We start from the raw sequence: 21121 nt of genomic DNA on the forward strand, positions 1-21121 counted from the left end.
ACTGTGATGTCCTGTTGATATTCATGACCATAGTGCTAGGAGATCATTCATTAGAATTGATACCAATCATTGTGTATTCTGTCTCCACAGCTCTCCCTCCCCGCAGTCCCCTCCCTTTCCTTCCTGTTTTGCCCTCACCTGATCCTTCCCTAGCCCACGGCTATAACAGCAATCGGGGCTTGGATAGATCTGGAGGTGGCCTATTAATACCACAAGCTGATTCTGAGGACGGCGAGGATAACAACACCTCGCCGAGCTTGTAATCGATGGTATCCCTTTTGAATTTCCGGAATTTGCGTTCCTGTGTATCACAAGTATATTTTTCCAGTTGGACATTAACATCCTCCAACATTTTAGCCAGATCTGCAGCTTCCATGGCGTTGTCCAGCTCCGTACGTACGCTTTTTATTTCCTGAGCTAAATCTTCAAGCGTTTTAGATAGTTCCTCTATAATGAGAAAAATCAAGTCAAGCGAGCATTTGTTGAAGATGGCGAACCATCTCTCAACGAACCTCACATTATTTTTACACAATAACGGTTTGAGGGGTACCCGTAGGCCCCTGGGGATCCGCTGGGCTCGGTGATACCGCATGAGTGTGCAGGCATGAAGTTTCTGATTAGATTTCTTCTTTAGTAGGTAGATCAGTTGTTTGATGTTACTCTCTACACTGCGGGTGTTGGCCGCGGAGACTATTTCCTCCTGGATCATTCCATAGATTTTATCTGCGTCACCCGCCGTAAAGGCGAAAGTGTCAGCCTTGAGTTCAGTCATGTTGGATACCAAATCATAATTCATTTTCTTCAAAGTAGCTACCAAGGCCTAGGGATAGAAAATAGTGAACTGACTAAAAATTTGAAAAACCCGCAGAGGTAGAAAAGGAGCTACCCAAAGCCAAAAAGGGCAACCACCGGAAATAATTGGTCAGGATAATTTGGTGATTAACATCTCTGCAACACAGTTGAATGATGAGGAAACACGCATTTTGCAGAAAGGTCAGTCCTTTGTACCAACTACCAGAACTAACACCTTGGAATTAGAGGTCAGTGCTTTCAAGCTTGTTCGTAACATTCGGTTACGCCACTATTTTCAAAATGTAGTCACTACACCCATGCAGGATGAAAATATGTTACGAGGACTTCGTCCCCACAGTACTTTCATGGCTCCTGTGAGCCATAAGATCATTGACATGTTTGAAAACCTGGTCAAAAGAGACATTGCTACACTGCCCTTTCAATCTAGGAGCAAGCAAGACAACCTGACAAAAAAGGAGAAGGACATTCTGCAAAAAATTGCGAACAATCCATCCATAGTGTTTCAAACTGCTGAAAAGGGGGCGCCCTTGTTATCATGGACGCCTCTTATTATGAAGAACAAGTTCATGCCCGCACGCTGGATCCCAGTACTTACGCACCGCTACAAACTGATCCCACTAATGAATTTGTTTCTATCCTGATTAAAATCATCAACCAGGCGTTTGACAATGGAACAATCACTGATCGAGTAAGACGTTACCTGGCACCTAACAATCCTAAACCACCTGTTCTATAAATGTTGCCGATGGTGCACAAGCACCCCACGAGACCACCATTACGACCAATTGTCTCTACCAAAGGGAGCATTCATGAAACAACTGGCAAGTTTTTGGACAGATATTTTCAACCATTTGTTTTGAATACCAGATCACAAGTTCGAGACACCACAGATTTTTTGGGCAAATTGAAACAAGCCACAGATTTGCTGGATGACCAAGAGTTGGTATTGTGTACAGTGGACGTTTGTTCGCTGTACACGTCTATACCTCACGATCTAGGGATAATAGCTGTGGAGAAAGAATTATCTAACTCGAATCTGGATGCAGACATGCAACTACTACTCATGGAATTGATGGTATTTACTTTATACCACAGTTATTTCACGGTGTTTGATAAATGGTTTCATCAGTTATGCGGAACGGCCATGGGAAATTGGGCGGCGCCGTCGTACCCAAATATATTCATTAAATCCTTTGAAGAATCACACGTATTGACTCAACCAGCATGGCAAGCTTTCGGTACGCTTTATTTGAGATTCATTGATGACATTTTAATCCTATGGGCAGGAACAGAGAATGCTCTCATTGACTTTTTGAAATCATGGAATGGGGTTAATGATCGAGTACAGTTCACCTGGACCCTGGACAGAGAGTGTATACACTTCTTAGATGTGAAGATTGAACGACAAGCTGGAAAAGTGACCACAACCATATTTCGAAAGCCCACTGATCGCAATTCGATTCTACATTACCAGAGTTTTCATCGACCTGGGTTGAAACAAAACTTACCTCTTTCTCAGTTGTTGCGTGTCAAACGCATTGTATCATCTGACAACGTGTGTAAACAAGAAATGTCCAACATGGTGGAGAGGTTCAAAGCACGTGGTTATCCTCAACAGACATTGGATAAGGCAGTCGCCCGTTGTGGGAACATGAAGAGAGATGATCTTCTGCAAGTTAAACCCAAAATTGAAAACTCCAGGATGGTGGTTGTTTCCAAATACACTGTTATTAGCAATCGATTCAGAAACATCATCTCCAAACATTGGTCTCTACTCAGTATGGAGCCTGATTTTCAGGGAGCCTTTGCACAGCCACCGTTGTTTGCTTACACTAGGGGACGCAATTTAAAAGAGATTTTGTCCAAACCCAGAGAGCAGCTCAAACCTGAAGTGTTTAAGGGTCTCAGACCATGCTACAATTGTAGCAATTGTAAGAACTGCATACAAGGAAATGTCACCAATCACCCCATGAAGGGTCACCCTATTAGACTGCGAGTCAACGCAACTTGCAATTCTTCCAACGTAATTTACATGTTGAAGTGTCCCTGTGGGAAGTGCTATGTTGGTCTCACTGAAAGAAGAATACGAGTTTGGCTATTGGAACATAAAAGCAATATAAGAACTGGAAATATCAAATCGAAAGTAGCTGCACACTTTCTTGAACTAAAGCATACAGTAGCCCAATTGAAATATCTAATATTGGAGCAAGTAACACCCACTCACAACAACAAAAACACGTTATTGAAAAGAGAGAACTTTAGGATCCGCTTCCTGGCGACGATGCAGCTGCACGGATTAAATGACAGGATGGAATTCCTGTGCTACCTATAGACTGTGTATCAACTGCAATTTTTATGTGACAACTATGACATATGCATCATGTATAGATTTCGAGTTACCATTGTGAATGTTTGATGTCATTTCATTAACTTTCTGAGTTTATTATTTGTGGACCAACATCAGGGTTCTGTGTATTATCGTTTAGTATTATGTTTTAGCATAAATGTTTAGCTTTACCGATTGTTTGCTGGTTTAGTCACATCAGTATTCTTTCACCCTTTCAACATGGCGCTGGTTTTTCCATCATTCCTTAGTCCTTTGCCTATGATTAGTTAACTCGCAGCGCGTTTACTAACCACACCGATACACTGGTGCTACACGTTTCAAGCTGGTCGCTGAATGAGGGAGTCCACGGATTTGAATAATTGTAAGTACCTCTACCGAGGACTACTGAAATAGAGTAGCGTTTAGGCACGTTTATCGTTTGTGTTTTAAATGCGCTTTTACGTTCTCATAGGTTGTGGTGACCTGGTTGTTACACGGATGTGATCATCCTCGTGAGTAGTGCGAGCATATGTGTATCGTTTGTTGGGCACATAGAACACTGTTTTGCATATTATTGAGCACATGGGTTTAAGTGACCGCTATCTTGTTTTGATTGTGATATCGCGCATTGTCCATTTCTTGCACAGTTAATTCCCCTGCGCTACTAACACACTCACACTCCCTTAGTTTGTGAACGGATGGCACCTTTCTAGGTTCTTTCACATGGTTTCTTTCACATGGTTACTTTTGAACATGATGGTATATTTTCACCAACATCAGTTGATGTAATTGCATATTATGGCGTCTTTATGAACTGCTTAGTGATAGTATGAGGCTTTCTTTTTTGTCGTAGAGCATTCCCCTGAAGAAGGGCTAGTCATCAGCCCGAAATGCATTGGGACTGTTAAAGTTGGATGATACATTGTTGGATTATGTGTATAAAACCCATTTTCAAGCATTGATAACCTACTCATGAAGCTAATGAGTGCGGATTAAAACATGAGGAATCTTTCAAAACTTGTGAATTTCACTTCATGATGAACTGTGCATAAACATTTAGACTTCGTAGTCATTTGAGTGCTGTGCCCCGGGGAGCCTTCCTCCAAGCTGAGGAAGCTTTGTAGTAGTCTTCTGTTATTTACGCTGGCAGGCACAGACAGCGTTATCTCTGGAAGCACGCCACAGACCGGTAAAAGGGGTTAAATTTGGATCTACCCAGCTGTGCAAATCCTTATCAAATTTTTAGTCATGCGGGGGGAGCCGCCAGCTAAATGCCCGTTGGGCTGTGTTCGGAGGTGAAAATTCTAGGAGACATGGGGAGTGATCCGATAGGGACCTGGCCAGGTGGCTCACCTTTGTGGTCCACGCTGCAACATCTGGAGATGTTAGCCAAAAATCTAGTCTAGACCATGCCGCATATTGGCTGGAAATGCATGTGCCTTCTCGAGTGTCTGGGTGGCGCATTCTCCACACATCTATCAAATTTCCTTCGACCATTATGTCTCGGAGCGCGAGACTTGCATGGGGATGTAGCTGTCTGGATGTACCCCTGCGATCAAGCGAGTCGTTCAGCACCACATTGAAGTCTCCCCCAGATGATATGTGGAACACCCTGCAGCCTCAACTCGAGCCCAAACCTCTCTGAAAAAAATCTGGCGTGTCTGTATTCGGGCCATACACATTAACTAGCACCACTGAACTACCACATAGCTGTCCTTGAGCTACGATGTACCTTCCCTCCGGGTCAATATGCATGCATAGTTCCCTCCAGTCCAATCTCCTGCGTATCATAATGGCAACCCCCCTTGCCTAGTTGGAATATATGGCGGAGTATATCTCACTCCACTTCCTCTCGGACGACAGAGAGAGGTACCGACGGACAGAGCGGGCCTCATATTCCCGAGCGGTTGCCGGGTGCGGTGAGGTCGTCTCCCACGCAATGCGGGCATTAAGACAAAATGTACTTCTTCCAGTACACATTGGGGCTCCAAGTGCCTGGTAGATATAAGTACTTTACATATAGTATAACACTATTTTTGTTACAATTTTGCACATTTCACGTTTTTTCATGTTGCAGTAGCTTATTATCATCTAGGTCCTGACGAAAGCCGGATAGATTTCCAATTAGGCTGAAACATGTTGACCGTCCTGCACAGCGCCGTAGTGTAGTTCTATATTTAGGCCACCTGGCGTGGTTTTAACTTTGACACTTAGACAATCCTCATTAAACATATTTTTTGTCTAAGTCGTTAATTTTAATTTTCACTTCACTACAGCACTGCACTACACACCTTTAGCACTACCCTCTGAGTAACACTCTGGCTAGAGTTTCTACTTCACATCCATATCCGCACCGTCATTTGATGGTTTGGGCGGCTTGTTGGATGGATTGACAAATCCCACATGATGAGATTCCGCCAGAAGGGTGGGCTGATGGGAATATCTCAGCCAGTTGTAACTCATTCACTTTTTGCATGAGTCCTGTTGTTTTCTAAGTTACTAGTACAGCAACACACAGAGGACCGGTCATTTCTATTTTGTATGATGAGATTATGATGTAGGGAAGTGAAATGACAGGTCGTTAAATATATTCCTTTTGACCCTCTTAAAATTTCTAATTTTCGGGAGTATATCTCACCCCACCTGCTGTGTTTCAGCCTTACCGACGGTTTTGAGTTTAGATGTGTTTCCTGCAATAGACAGATGTCTATCTTGTGTCTCTGCAGATAGGCATGCATCAACCGTGCCTTCCTGCCATCATTTACTCCCCTTATGTTCCACGTTATAATGTTAATCACCTCTTTAGTCGCGCCAACGGTTCTTGTGACAGCATTTCTAGTACATGCTTCCTGGGATTGTCAGACACGTAAATATGTAGTGCGGATAAAGATCGACAAGGCAGCAACCTTTGCCAAAACAGATAAAACAGACCCTCAACTATCCCTTCCCTCCCCCCTCCCACTCCAACCCCCCAATTAGGTTGTGTGATAATCCCCACGTCATACACGCGATGCGTGTGAGTAACTGAACATTGGGATGCACCCCCGGTGGGCGAGGCTCCCCAGACATACTACCCTGTTTGCACAGGGTGGCCATGGAACCCATGTTGGAATCCCCAGTGGCTCCCATCGGCGCCTTACATTATCACAATGAGCTATATCATTTTCCCCAGCGAAGACCTTTAGACAGTACGACCCCATTTCAATGTACAATAACTAAGTAGCAACAAATCGCAAAATTACTCTCCAAGTTAAATCCAGTCATCCAATCTCTTCCGACCAACCCCGGAGTCAACCCCCACATGGTGCAGTTTCATCACATCAAATAGTGTCAATCATTATCACTTAGCTGATCCACTTCTGGGCCCTGCCGCTTGCTCGGGGTTTTCTTATTTGTGCCGCAGATGTGTTCAGCGAACTTCAGGGCAGATTTGGCGTCCGTAAAAAAATATGTGCCGACCCTTCATGTGGTACCTTCAGTTTAGCTGGGTATAGGAGCGCATATGGCACTTGTGCTTGCAGTAACAGCCGTTTTGCCGGTAGGAACTCCCTTCTCGCTGCTTGTACCGTAGGTGTAAAATCCGGGTAGAAGGAGATGTTATTGCCCTAGTGGGATATTTGGCCTTTTTCGCGTGCCAGCTTTACGATCATGTCTCTGTCCTGGTAATTGAGGATCTTTGCGAGAATGGGCCTCGGCGTACCGCCCACTGGCGGTTTCGAGCCCAGCACTCAGTGTGCCCGTTCCACTGCAAACACTGGGGACAAATTCGGGTCGAAGAGTTCATGGAGCAGGTCAGTGACAAACACCTCCATCTTTCCTATGTTGGTCGTTTCCGGAATGCCCATGACGCGGAGGTTGTTCCTCCGGGAACGCGCCTCCAAATCATCGTTCTTTGCTTTAATAACCATTAGCAGCTTGTCCATGTGCAGTAGGTGTTCCTTTGTTTCGCGTTGAAACTCTACGCACTCCGTGTGTCTATTTTCCAGCCCGTCAAGTCTGGTTTCATGAGCAGATACTTGCGTTTTAACCTGGTCCATCTGGGCGGTCAATGTGTCCAGTTTTGCATCAATATTTCGTAGGCTTGAGCGCACGTCCATCATCAATGTACACAGGTCTGCCTCCCGATCATTCCCGCCGTCCTCGCCCCCAGCTGCTCCAGACTCCGCCGACGGTGTTTCTTTAGGCTTTGTAGGTCGGGCGTTATCAAAAGATATCTTCGCCTGTCTCGCGTCGTTTCTCCCCATGTTGGCCACAGGGTAAGGCACCGCCGATCGTGCCACCAGCCGAGCCCCATGTATTTGCTCACCGCGTCAGCTCCAGCAGTCACCTCCTAGTACTATGCCCGGCAGCAACTGAGCCCAGCGTTCGGCCTCAGTTAACACGGTTCTGTTGGAGAGGGAAGTGGTACACGTCCCACGACTTTTCCGCCACCCCCTGTCTGTATCGGGTGCTATAGTGCGGACAGCACGTCTCCGAATGGGCAGGCAGCAGGGGGGGGACTCCAGGTATCGTTGGCTCACCTCCCCCAAGCATAGTTATCTCTGTCCCCCTGCACCACGCAGCTCTCAGTGCAGGATAGCAGCTAACAGGGTGATGCTTGTAGCGCCTCCACGTGGTCCAGTCAGCAGGGCGGTTGCGCCACGATCAACATGGCATCTCGAGGCGGGGGGCGATAGTCAATGTCCGAGTGTGCCCCTGAGCATCGCACTTCCCCGCAGGGAGACCCCCAGATAGACATGGGGTCCGTTGAGCGCGCTGGCGGTATGGCGCTCCCACTCCCCCAGTGTTCGCAGTGCTGTCCAGGGAGGCGAACACCCCGACGTCAGCTAGCGCCTGCAGACAGCACAATCCAGGATGGGGTTATGCCGCGCCCCAATTACGATAATTTAGCAGCCCATGTTCTTACCCCGAATGGCGCCTGTGGGTCTCGGCCAGCGGAGCTCTGCCCCTAGTAAGCCAGGTGTCTCATCCGAGGTGCAGGTCCCACGCCCCAAAATGGCATCTCTCCCCAACTCGGATGGCCGTCGTCCCTTGCCACCTCTGCTGTCAGGTTTTAGGGTGTTGCACCAGCTCCACCTCGATGTGGGCCTCTCTCTTCCCCATCCACCTCGGGCTCGTAGGATGGCTGGCCTCCCCTAGAGTTACCTCCGAGGCGGCGCGAGGCCCAAGAAGCCGCGGGCTATATTCACGGCTGCTCGGGGGAGAGGAGCGCGCCGCTGCGGCTCCCAGCGGGGGTTTCGCTCCGGGGCGGTCCGCTCAGTCCTCGAACTCCATCAATTCGAACCGCTGGGGAGCCGAAAATCGCCCGCTGCGGACATCTGGTTAACAGGATCAGTAGGCGCCGATTTTCAGCCCCCGGGGATTCCTCGTTACAGGATTATAGAAGGATTTATTGCCATGGCCGACGGAGCTCGCTCAGATGGCGGCCATGTCGCAGTCCGGCTAGCCACGCCCCCAGTAATATGTCATGGTTAACAGCATCAAAGGCAGCCGAGAGGTCAAGGAGAACTAGGAGACAGGCCTGCCTATCATCCAGAGATCTGTGTAGGTTGACTGTGATGTTCAGTATTGCTGTCTCTGTACTGCAACCTTTCCTGAAACCAGATTGGAAGGTGTTGAGCAAGTTGTATTTTTCAATGTGGTTGGTGAGTTGAGCAGGCATACATTTTCCGATGGTTTTGGCAAGGAGAGGGAGGTTACTTATAGGTCTAAAATTGTTAAGGTCCATTTGGGTGGCATCTGCTTTTTGGCTGAGGGAGATGACTTGGCCACGTTTGAGGGAGGCCAGCATGGAGCCGCTCGATAAGGATGAGTTAATGATTTTAGTCCATATAGAAGAGATGATGTGACAGAGATTTTTGACAAGTGCAGCAGGGAGGGGGTCGGAGATGTGCGACGTCAGCTTCATGCAAGTGACTAATTTGACGACTTCTTGAGGGACATGGTTGAATTCAGTCCACATTGCATCGTTTTTCAATTGCAAGGGAATGAGGTTTGTGTTCAGGAATGCTGAGTGGGGGAGTTTGGGGTGACAGCCATTAGATGGAGGTAGGCCCTCTTTGCAAGGGAGACTTCCTGGGCGTAGGGTGGGGAGTTGGGTGGGGCAAGAGCGAGTTCGATGTTGGATATTTTTACGGAGAAAAATGTTGCTTAGTAGAGCTATTAAGTGAGTGTTGAGGGAGCAAGGAGGTTTGTTGGTTGATGATGTTGAAAAGGTCTGTGGGTCTGTTCCTGGACCAGTGAAGGTGAGCTCGGAAAAAGGACGATTTTTCTCTGAAGATGTGTTTTTTTTTATTTAAGGCAATCGAGAGATTGGTTAGCGAGCGTTGTTGCTTCAAGTTTCTTTCAGCCATTCGTAGTTGTCACCTCTCTTTTTTAAGGTCTTTATTAAACCAGGATCTGGGAGTGATTCTCCTTGAATTCTAAAGTTTTTAGCGGAGCAGCTGTGTCAAGGAGTTCTTTCATTTTTGTGTTGTAGAGGGCGGTGAGGTTATCGGAGGAGGAGATGTCGGGTGGAGGAAGAATTCAGGAACTGATTAATGGTTCTAACTCAGCATGGGGGATTCAATATGTGTTCCTCGGCCAGTGCTTGGAAAGGATAGTTTGGGGGTGGGCCTTAGGATGGAAGGCATTGAGATTGAAAAGGATTAGGTGGTGGTCAGTCCCGTTAGAGAGATAATATAGAGTGGAGTGATAAGGTGTTATGTTTAGAGATGATTGCATCAAGAGTACACCCCTTATTGTGAGCTTCTTTGTTGCAGTATTGGGTGGGATCGTTTGCTTCCAGGAAGGTAGATAGGGTTTGTATTATTGGATCTTTGGTATTTTGCAGGTGCAGGTTTATGACTCCTAGTATATTGTCTGTGCTGCCTTTAGGGAGCTTTGTGATATAAGGTCTGTTAGGTCTTTGAGGAATTGTAGGCTTTTGCGTGGAGGGTGATAGATATTTGTGAAATTCCATAGGGTTGGGGCCTTTGGAGGAGAGATGAACATATTCAAATGTAGGGTATTTGGTAGAGTAGAAGGGATTTAGGCAAAGATAGTTTTTGTGTCTGATGGCTAATCCACCACCTGGTGAAACCTTATCAGCCTAACAAAAACCTTAGGTCCGCAGGGGCTGTACTCACTGTGATTCCCACCACGAAGAGAGCATATATGGGAGGATACTCCTTTAGTTTTTTTACCCTCCAAAATGTGGAACACCATGCCTCTGGATCTGACACAGGAACGCTCCGAATTAGTCTTTCTGATGAAACTTAAGACATGGCTTTGTAGGCAAATCTAGGACTGTCAACTATCATAACTAGGTGTTTTTTAATTTGCTTATTAGAGTATTAATTCCTAGCACAGGCACACCGCGATTGTAGTAGCCATGAGCTCTACAATTGGCCTATTATAATTGGGCTGCACAACCAGTCACCCTGTACAACTGGATATACGGCAAGCAACAGAGCCCAGCTATCTTATTGTGCTAGACCTCTTTTAGGGGGAGGGGCGGAGGGGAGAGAATCACATGAGTACTTACAGTGTTAAAAGTACAAGCTCCTTACTAGAGGCCACCAGAAATGCAATACATTTCTGGCTCATAGCCCTGAAATACATAGGCTCCCAAGGGAAACTTGCAGTGACGCCTACAGTGGCTTTGCATAAGCCTTCCTGGTGTGCAAAGTTAAAGGGGTAAGAGAAATGGGACACCATAGGGGTGTCTGTCCTACGGGACGCGTGGAGGGGCTCCTATAAGTGTTCTTTCAAAGACTAAATACTTCCTACACCAATCACTCTTACTTCTTTCGCTACCTCCAACTGCGTCACACACTAGACATGCACAAGTCGGCTCTAGCAGACTTGCTAGAATGGAGCATATTGAAGAGAAGTTGATGCTGGAGTCCTTGGGTTGAGGGAGCATCTCCAAAATGTATTGTTTACCGACAGTGAACAGACTGCACCCTACCCTACGCTTGCGTAAGCAGTGGAGGACATAGACCCCTTAGATGATTACAAATGGCTGGAAGCCAAAACGGCACCAAGATGTTTGGTCATACCAGCTTGGTCTGAGCCAATTTAAATACCTACACAAGACATACGTCATCCCTGCATGACTGTGGAAGATGGGACTGAAAGACTCTCCTTGCATGTCTTGTACGTCCACTGGTTCTCTCCTACACATCACATGGGAGTGCCCTTGTATTCTGTGGTTTTGGCACCATGTGCATGGCCTGTCAGATTCAAGTGGCATCTCTGTAATCCTCACACCCAAGATAACCTACCTAGGAGTCAAGCATGAGCTCGGTGGACACAGGAGTGTTCATAAACTGATTGGACTGGGGTGCTCAATGAAAATTACATCACAGCACAGTGGTGGCGGGAAGAGGAACAAACCCACATGAGGGTTTGTGATCATTGTTCTGCTCTGAAGAGGGAGGACTACAAGGAATGGGCTGCCCCTCATAAACACTCTAGAATCTGGGGGGCCTGGGAGTAGGCACTTGAAACTGACAGGGGATGGGAGATGGATGTGTTGCCCAACAGTAGAAATAATCTAAGCCTCTTTGAAAATTCAAGGTAGACTAAAGTGTGGAGAGATACCTAAGCTTAGTTTCATAATTTTTATTGAGAGTAAATTTAATATGCATAGAAACCATGGATACATACAGAATATCATAATATCATAGAATAACATGAATTCATATAACGTAGTAATATAAGGAAACGCTTCAATTTTAAAGGGAAAGAGAATTGTAAAGGGGGAAATAAATTTAGTACATGGAGGAGAAAATAAATAACACAAATTTAAGATTAAAAGAGGGAGGGGGCTATGATATAAAATTCCTAAATGAATAAACAACAGTTAAAGAATATGCATATGTATATAAATATATATGGGTAAACGAGAAAGGGTATAAGGAGGAGAAAAAAAAGAGTACACTCCTTGCCCGGATAGAATAGGAATATTGGAGAAAAGAGGAAAGCAAAGACATAGGATTAAAGAGGTATGGGGAAAGTGGAAGGAATTCACGGATCACAGAGAAAAGGAACCCATACCTGCTGGAAGTTTTTCTTTTGATCCTGCAGTTTATATATAATACCTTCATGGTAAGACACTTGAATCATTGCTACCATCCATTCTTCCTGCGAGGGAGGCCTAGACGATTTCCAATGCTTTGAATGTAGATTTTAGATGTAGAAAGTGCGGTGTATAAAAGACGATGTTGCGAACGTGTAATAGTAGGAAGACATCTAAAATCATGTAATAAAATGATGGGAGGAGTGCTAAGGGAAGAGATTAAACCCTGCAGAGTGACCCCTACATATGTCCAAAAAGTCTGCATGGAGGAACATTCACAAAGTATATGTGAAGGTTGTAATTAAATCCAGGACATCTCCAACATTTAGAGTGTGGTAGTAGTCCTGCTCTTTGCAATGTTAGAGGTGTCCAATGCCAATCGTGCAAAGTTTTGAAAAGACAGAACTTCAAATGAGCCTCTCGGGTACCTTTGTCAAGGACTTCTGAAAATTTTGACCGGTCATCTTCTTCAATCGTAATGTGCAAACGCTCTTGTCATTTCTCTTGGAGAGCTTTAAGAAGTGGTTGTGAATATAGGTGATGAATTAGACCTGACAACACCCCTTTATGGCGACCCCAAGTAAGAAGATACTGTAACTGTGAATGGCGCATGACCTGGTCTGGCAGGAGACCAAACTCTTCACTAAGTGAATCAAAGGATTTTAGCTCTCCATTTAGACTAATTTAATCAAGTGCTTGGATGCCTCTTGATTTCCAACTAGACCATTGGAGCGCTTGACCATTTATTCGGATACTCTCATTGCCCTCAAAGTAGAGCTTTAAAGTGCAAGCGGTGGGCGACTCGGAGAAGACGATGTACTTTTTGCCACGTTTGGTAAGTAGCTTGCATCACAGGGTTTAATCTCTTCCCTTAGCACTCCTATGCGTGTGGAACCCCAGATGAAAGATCAAATTTGGGCATCTGATCTACAAAGTGTAGACAAAGGAACAAGAATTGGGAGCATACCAAGTATATAACTAAAGGGAGGTAAGGTAACCATCCTAACGGCTTGCACCTTTCCCCACGTGGAAAAGCCCAAGAGAGACCACTTTGCAAAATTAGTTTCCATTTGCATTATAAGGGGTGAGATATTGTCTGAGATCATATTTGACAGACCCTTATTAACCAAAACTCCCAAATATTTAAATTAGGATGATTTCCAACAAAAGGGATAGCCATTAATTGACACTTTTGTAGTACCAGAAGAAATCGGAAGAGGCTCACCTTTATCCCAGTTCACTTTGTAACCAGAGTGGGTCAAAAAACCATCAATGATCTTAAGTAAATCTTGTAAAGAGTGAGGAAGGAGATACCTAAGCTTGATGTTAGCCATCGCTGTCCTGTGTGCTTATTCATGCTTCCTGACTCTTACCTTTCTCAGACATTTCCTTGCAATTATGAAATCTCCATGCTGACTGAAAAGTATCCAATAGTGTTCCTACCTGCAATTTAAAAAAAATCTGAGCAGATCTGTGTTGTGTATAGTGATTGCAAGGGATGGGATATGCCAATTAACATGTGGTGCAATGTGTCCTGCAGATATATGGAGCAAGAAGTGGGCAAAAATGGGAGTACTGTCTCTCACACCTAAAGTGTTTTTTGAGATAGCTGAACTTTATTTGAAGGCGTTAATTGAAAAGGAGGACTGTTGTTAGTGAGGATCTTCAGTGGCAACACCTTTTGGCTACTGAATGGAAAAGCGAAGTATTTATTTGGTCCAGGTAGGCCCCCAAACCTTAGGCAAACCAAAAAACTCCTCTGTGGAGTGTTTCTGGCCACCAGTATAGAGATGGAATAGGAAGGAGTGTGCTCAGGACTCTCCTTCGTTCTCATCCAAAGGGAATAAGGCATGTTGAATGACAGACATTTCATTTTTAAGAAGCAGCTGATGGGTGTTCAAACGTCTTGCTTCTAGAACAATGGCATACGCAGTGTAAGTACTACATCGTCTTTATTTTCTCCCACTCATAATACCGTAACAGCATAAAATGCAGTTCAATAGGAAATGGTGCTGCCCTCTCCACCTTTTTCCCTGCCTCTTGCTCGCCCAATATGGAAGTGGACCACTGATAGCCACCATTTTGTTTTATTGATTTAAGAAACTGCTTTTATTTGTGATGCAAATACAAAACAATATTCACTGTACATAACTGTGGGGAAATTAACATCAAAAAGCACAACAGCATAAATTAAGTAATCACCAATTGATCAGAACTTAAGAAAGTTTTACCAAGATTACTACTTTTAAGCAATTTTTTTCTGGTTATTCTCTTTGCCTTTTATAGCCAGCCTTTTCGGAGATGACATCAGATCCAGGCTCCTTTAGAAGACTTCTTCTCTTTGACCATTTGTTTCAATTTTTGTTGCTGATTCCGCATTGGACATCGACCATGGAATACTATTCAATATAGTAATTTGAACGGAGTCATTTTAACTTGATCGTCATGTTTCTAACTTGAGACGTTTTGTTTATTATCTATCTGGCCAGGGACTGACCTTAGTCTAAGGAGCAACCTTCTTGAAAGTATACACCTTGTTTTCAGTGTACGGCTTAGTAGGTCAAAGACTGTTTTAATGATCAATGGGCAACCATAACTTTCAGGTTTGAGGTCAGGTCACTGTGTGTCCCTATGAGCTTAGATTCCTCAGCATTTGAGTATCTCCAAGTGCTAGATTGGATCCGGATTTTGCAGCAGCAATGCTCCAGTGGGCTGGTAGGTGTCACAGTCGAACTCTGTGACCACATCATAGCACCCCAGAAGTGGCAGAGCAGAGAAACTTAAAGGCATACCCCTGCTCAAATTCAGCAGTGTTTCCATACCCCCAAATATGGCTCAACCATGTCAATTTGAAGGAAAATGTGCAGACTAACTTCAGACCTTTTTAATAGTCACAAAAGTCCACTTCACAGAACGAGGACAGTGAGGAATCCGCAGTTAAATACAGCATGCACCCAAAAAAGTGTTACAAAAGGTAGATAACTTATTCTTCTGATGGATAATTCTAACAGCAGATTACTCACCTTTTGTACAGATCCTCAAATACCCAAGCGTACCTTCCAGAAAATACAGGCTTTTCGTATGCCTTAACATTCAACTACTAGTGTAGCATACAAGCTTTCATCTGCTATTGCCTTTGATTAAACATACCCGCTTTCATCTGCTATTGCCTTTGATTAAACATATCCCGCTTTCGGTTACGTCTAACTCAGCACGCCACACTCCTTCAACAGCCTCAGGCTCCAACTCTCTGCGGCCTCTCTATGTGCGCCTTCTCACAGCAGACTCTAATTCCAATGCATGCAGCATCTCGGTGCAGACTACAACTCTCTATGCACTCTCCGCGTACGCCATCTTCTCCGCCGACGGCTTGAGGATTGAGAGCTCGGCACGACTTGACCCTCCCTCGCATCTCCAATTTACGGAGTGCGGGTTGCGTCGAGTACCCATCCTTTCCGGCATCCTCCGGTTCCTCGCATTTCGCCTATTCGCCGTAAGTCTTCCTTGCTCGTCAGCCAAACATTTAAAGAAAAAAAGAGCGTGTTAGGTCATTACTACCGAGGGCTCTCCCACATTAGAGGAGGGACCCTTGGCCGCTTCTCGGTTTCGTATTGTTGCTTAGCAACGTTTTCTCCCCAACAGCTGTTCACCTTCCTGGCATTTGACACGACTATCGATTACCTTTCTTTTTGGCTCTGATTTCTGGCTCCATTCCCAATTGATCTGATTCCTGGCCCCATTCCCAATTCATCTAATTCCTTTGACCTAAAATGTTCTTTTTTTTAAAATATACATTTAGTGTAGAACTACCCTTACTATCACCTTTTAACCCATATATACATTTTGGGATTGTGACCTTTTTCCTTGAATTAACCAAAATAGTGTTTTTTTTCTCTATCCTAATATGTCCGACGCTGAATCTGACAACTCTCAGGCTAAGGCCCCACTCCTAATACTAATGAGCAGCTCATTAAGAAAAAAATCCAAAAGGAGATGCAATCTTGTATGAGGGAGACTATAAGTAAAATTGTTGCTGGTAAGGGATCCCTTCCCGATCCTAATAACCCCACTGCTCTCCATGGAGGGCACATTGACGAGCTTAATAAATGTGGGGGTAAAATGCAACAATTTGGAACGAGAGCGCGCACTGGGAGGTCCAAGCACCTCAAATCTATTGGGAGGTTTACGCACCTTACAAACTGAAGGAGGACTTAGCGCCTCAATTACAAAGGGAGGCCTACGCGCCCCAAAAAGACCATGTGTCCATAACGGCACAACTCATTCAGATGCCCTAAGCGGCTCACACTATCCAAGAGGCATATCAGCAACAAGAAGCGATAATCATCGCTAAGCGCGCATAGTGCATTTTAATTTAACACCGGTTATCGCTGGATTTTATCGCAGAGATAGAAGGCTATCAGCAACCCTTATCTCCAATGCGATAGGAAATCCAGTGACAGCGGCGAAAGTGTGCGATTATCGCAGCGATAGTCAAATGCTTGTTGATAGAGCAGGGCAGACTCATCCCTACAATCCACCAACCAATGGATATAATGGGCAAGTCAGATTGAAAGCAGGCGTAAACCAAGCAGCGATAAGCTCGATTAGCGCTATTATTATCGTCTCTACGCGGGTTTGCGACCAGATTGCTGATAGGAGTAAGTTGTGTTGACGACATGTCGCACGTTATTTTAGTGAGGAACGCCTACTATGCATCTCATTAGCGTTGAGATGCTGGACGTTAAGGAAACAGGCGCGGAGGCATGGATTCACGCGATAGCGTGACCTTGTGGGATCATGCGCTAAAATGATCGCCGCTTTTCGCCCAAAAAAGGACGCTAAAGCTGCAATAATTTTATTGCAGTGCCTTGATGATATGCCCTCAAATGCTCTAACTGATTCCCTCTTAACTTATGACGAACATGTTACAAATTAATCCTTGGACGAGTATATTTTTGACTTAGAACCAAGTCAATAACGATGACGATTTTGACCTCTCCGAAGAGGAACTTCCCTCCTCCTCAAAAGATCCACTAGGCAGGGAAATGTTCTCCCCTGATAATATTCAACACCCTAAGAGTTCCCAATGGTGGCCCCAAAAACACATGGCCAAGTGTATCAAAAGGTGGATAAGGAACCCCCTTGAAAAAGAGACCAGGAATATCCTGAAGGCAGAATGTCCAAGACCCATGTTCACCCAACATCGATCTAATAAGAGGATGGAGCCAGAGAACAATAATCCTCTATGGTAATGCAAATGCTACAATTAATACAGAGAGAAGAAAAGTTGTTTTTATCAGAAATCAACCCAAAGCTCTGTGACATGGCAGAGGAGGAGTCATCGACCAATCCCAATGAGCTCCTCTTTGGGGAGGATATGATCAAGGGATTGGGTAAATATGTGACAACCATCACAGCTTTGGAGAAGTCGCAAGCTAACATGCGCACAGTCTTTAATTCAAGTGTTTTTGCTAGGACCGGCAGAAGGCGTCGCTTTGCCGGTCGCCCCTACCAGACCAACCCTTCCTTCTACCCTTAACAAGGACGATCCTCCTGCTCAAGAGGCTTCAGAGCCAGAGACGTTAACTCCTCCAACACTTCAAGTGAGCACCTTTTTCCCTCATCCTTCCTCTTCAACGGGGAAGGTAGGGAGTCGCCTAAAACATTTCCTACACATCTGGAAACAAATTACATATGATCCTTGGATACTAGAAACTGTTCAGGGTTTCAAATAGATTTAACGGAAAAACCCAATCAAGTTATAACACCTAAAGTTTTAAATCTGACTTTAGAGTAACAGTTTACAGCACAGGAAGTAAATTCTATGTTGACGAAGGGAGCAATTGTAGAAGTCCCTTGGGAATGCAAGAATTTCCTGAGCAATATTATTCTGGTAGAAAAGAAGGACAAAGAGTGGAGACCAGTAATAAACCTAAGAGAACTGAACACATTTCTCACCTACAATCATTTCAAGATGCAAGGTATCCTTTGCCTCAGGGACATGCTTTTAGAAAAAAACTGATTAGTGAAACTAGACTTAAAGGACGCCTACTTTTCAATTCCAATGGCAGAAGAATCCCAGTCCTTCCTACAATTTGTGTGGAACAACCACCTTTATCAGTTCCAAGCTCTCCCCTTCGGTCTATCATCTGCCCCTTTGTGCTTCACCAAAGTTATAAAGGCCATTACCACAGTTCTCAGAGAAAGGGGTGTCCGCCTTAAAATCTATTTAGACAACATCCTCATCATGGCTCACGACCACTCTCAAATTCTGAAAGACTTGAATACTACCATAGAATTATGAGACAGTACAGGCTTTATTATAAACAGGGAAAAATCCATCACAATTCCCTCGAGGTCTCTAGAGTTTTTGGGCTTCACAGTAGACACCGTGAAGTCTATGCTGTTACTTCCCCCGAAAAAGATTTCCAAGATTCATAAAGAAATAAGTCATGTTCTGAAACTAAATCTTGTAACCTTAAAGGAACTAGCAAGACTCCTGGGCCTCCTATCATCATCAAAGGTTGAAGGGCAGAGCCCTCCGATCTGGCCTTTGGTATGGAGACAAAATTCACCTAGACAGAGAAGCTAAAACAGAACTGACTTGGTGGTTAGAAAATCTGAATGCATGGAATGGCAAAGCCATATTTGGGATTTCCCCGGAATTTGTGCTGGAATCAGACGCCAGCCTTCATGGCTGGGGTGCTTGCTTTCAGAATCAGAGCACAGGAGGCTTATGATCCTAATCGGAGAGTTTGCACCACATAAACTTTCTTGAGTTAACCGCCGGGCTTTATGCCCTAATGAGTTTCAAACAATCATTTCAGGGGCTGTCAGTCATTCTCAAAATGAACAATATGTCGGCAGTCGCCTACATAAATCGTCTAGGGGCACCCGGTCACCAGACCTTTTCAACCTAGTCAAAAAACTATGGAACACAAAATTTCGTTAAGAGCAGAATACCTTCCTGGTCAAAACAATGTTTGTGGGAATTGGAATTCAAGGTTCCTCGTAGATCACACCGATTGGAAACTGAACACAAACGTGTTCAAGAGTCTATACTACTTTGGGGTCCCTTAGAAGCAGATCTCTTCGCAACCAGACTCACATTAAAACGTCCCAGATACTTCAGTTGAATGTTAGACCTGTGTGCTCTGGCAGTGAATGCCTTTCTTTAACCTTGGAAAGGAATTCAGGGATATGCTTTTCGCCCCTTTTGCAATGATCCAGCGCGTCCTTCAGAAGTTAATATGGAACAATCTTCACTAGTCCTAATAACACCCTTTTGGTCATTCCAAACCTGGTTTCCAACGAACTTGGAATTAGATTACGAAATACCCTTTCTACTTCCAGCTTCACCAGGCCTCCTAAGAGAGATGGACGGTTTGGAACATCCCATTCTTCGGAATGGGACATTGAACCTTCTTGCCTGGAAATGGACAGGCGAGCCAATGAAATCTCTGAGCTTTCGGCGCAGGCTTCTTCTCTCCTCCAAGAATTGTGGGCCCATGGTACACCCTATAGATACAACAGCATCTGGAAAAGATGGTTTTGTTGGTACTTGGAAAGCAACCTGGATTCCGTGGAGGCTCCTATTTTGCACGTAGCAAATTTTTTTGTGGAACAATTTGAAAGAGGTCTTTCCTATAGGTCAATTAACTATTATAAATCAGCCATTTCTGCAGGTCACTCCAGTTTCAATGGTAGAACCATCAGCAAGAATTCAATAATATGCAGAATTAAGAAAAGCATCATGCTTAAAACACAACCTATATCTAAATACGAAACCCTATGGGACGTTAAATTATTACTTGACCTATTTTCTAACTGGCCCAATAATAACTTGCTAGTTAATAAAAGACTCTCTATTAAGCTAGCTTCTCTCCTATGTCTAATATCCTGCCATAAAGTTTTGGATGTTAAAGCACTGGAAATATCTAACAGATCTTATGACGCCTTCGGTGTCAAATTTGAAATTGAAATCAATATGATTTTTTTACACAAGGTTCGATGCTTGTAAAAAATTGTGTGGCGGATTGTATGAAGGAATATGATTCATGGATGAACCAACATTGCACCGCTGGTGTAAACCAACTTCTTATTTCCTTTGTTAAACCCTTCAAACCTGTCTCTTCTTCTTTCATAGCTAAATGGGTTAAACTGGCTTTGCAATCGGCAGGCATTGATCTCCAAAGATTTCAGGCACATTCTTTAACACCTTAGCTGCTATGGCTTTTCACCTCCTGTGCTGGAAAAGCTCGAAAGGCATTATTTCATGACGAGCTCACCTTGTCATAAGCACAGCTCCAGTGTGCCTCATGACGAGCTGAGCTCGTCATGAGCATGGAAGGGGTTAAGAGGCACTATGGCTAGCCAGTCCTTTTGGAAAGGAGGTGAGATGACATTCTTAAGGCAGCAGACTGGTCCAGTTCCTATACCTTTGCAAAACATTACAGAAAACCTGTTGAATACATGTCTGAGGGCGTTTTACTAGACTACCAACATGCATAATGGTAGCCTCAGGTCTTGTAATGAAATTGCGATTCTCCTATTAGCATGATTAGAGAATCTGGATTTCATTAAAGACATGGAGGCTAACATTATCCCAACCCTCCCTCCCGGGAGGGGATTTTCACATCTTTCTATTTATTGCATTTGTCTTGTTCTTAGAGTTTCATATTATACTAATGTTTTGTTAAGAACTTAACTCAGTTTTCATTGTATTTTGCCTTTATTATGCACTATTTTTTATCACCAATTCCTTTCCACCTTCACTTAGGGCATTAAGTTCAACTCCTAATATTTTTTCCTTTTTCAGATAATTGAACTTGGTTGGCTCCCCATCAAGCTACAGTTCAAGCAAGTCTCGACATCACGTCTTCTTTCTACTTTGAATTCTTCATTGCTTTAAGGAGAAA

This window comes from Lissotriton vulgaris, chromosome 12, assembly GCF_964263255.1.
Source record: "Lissotriton vulgaris chromosome 12, aLisVul1.2, whole genome shotgun sequence".
NCBI classification, from domain to species: Eukaryota; Metazoa; Chordata; class Amphibia; order Caudata; family Salamandridae; genus Lissotriton; species Lissotriton vulgaris.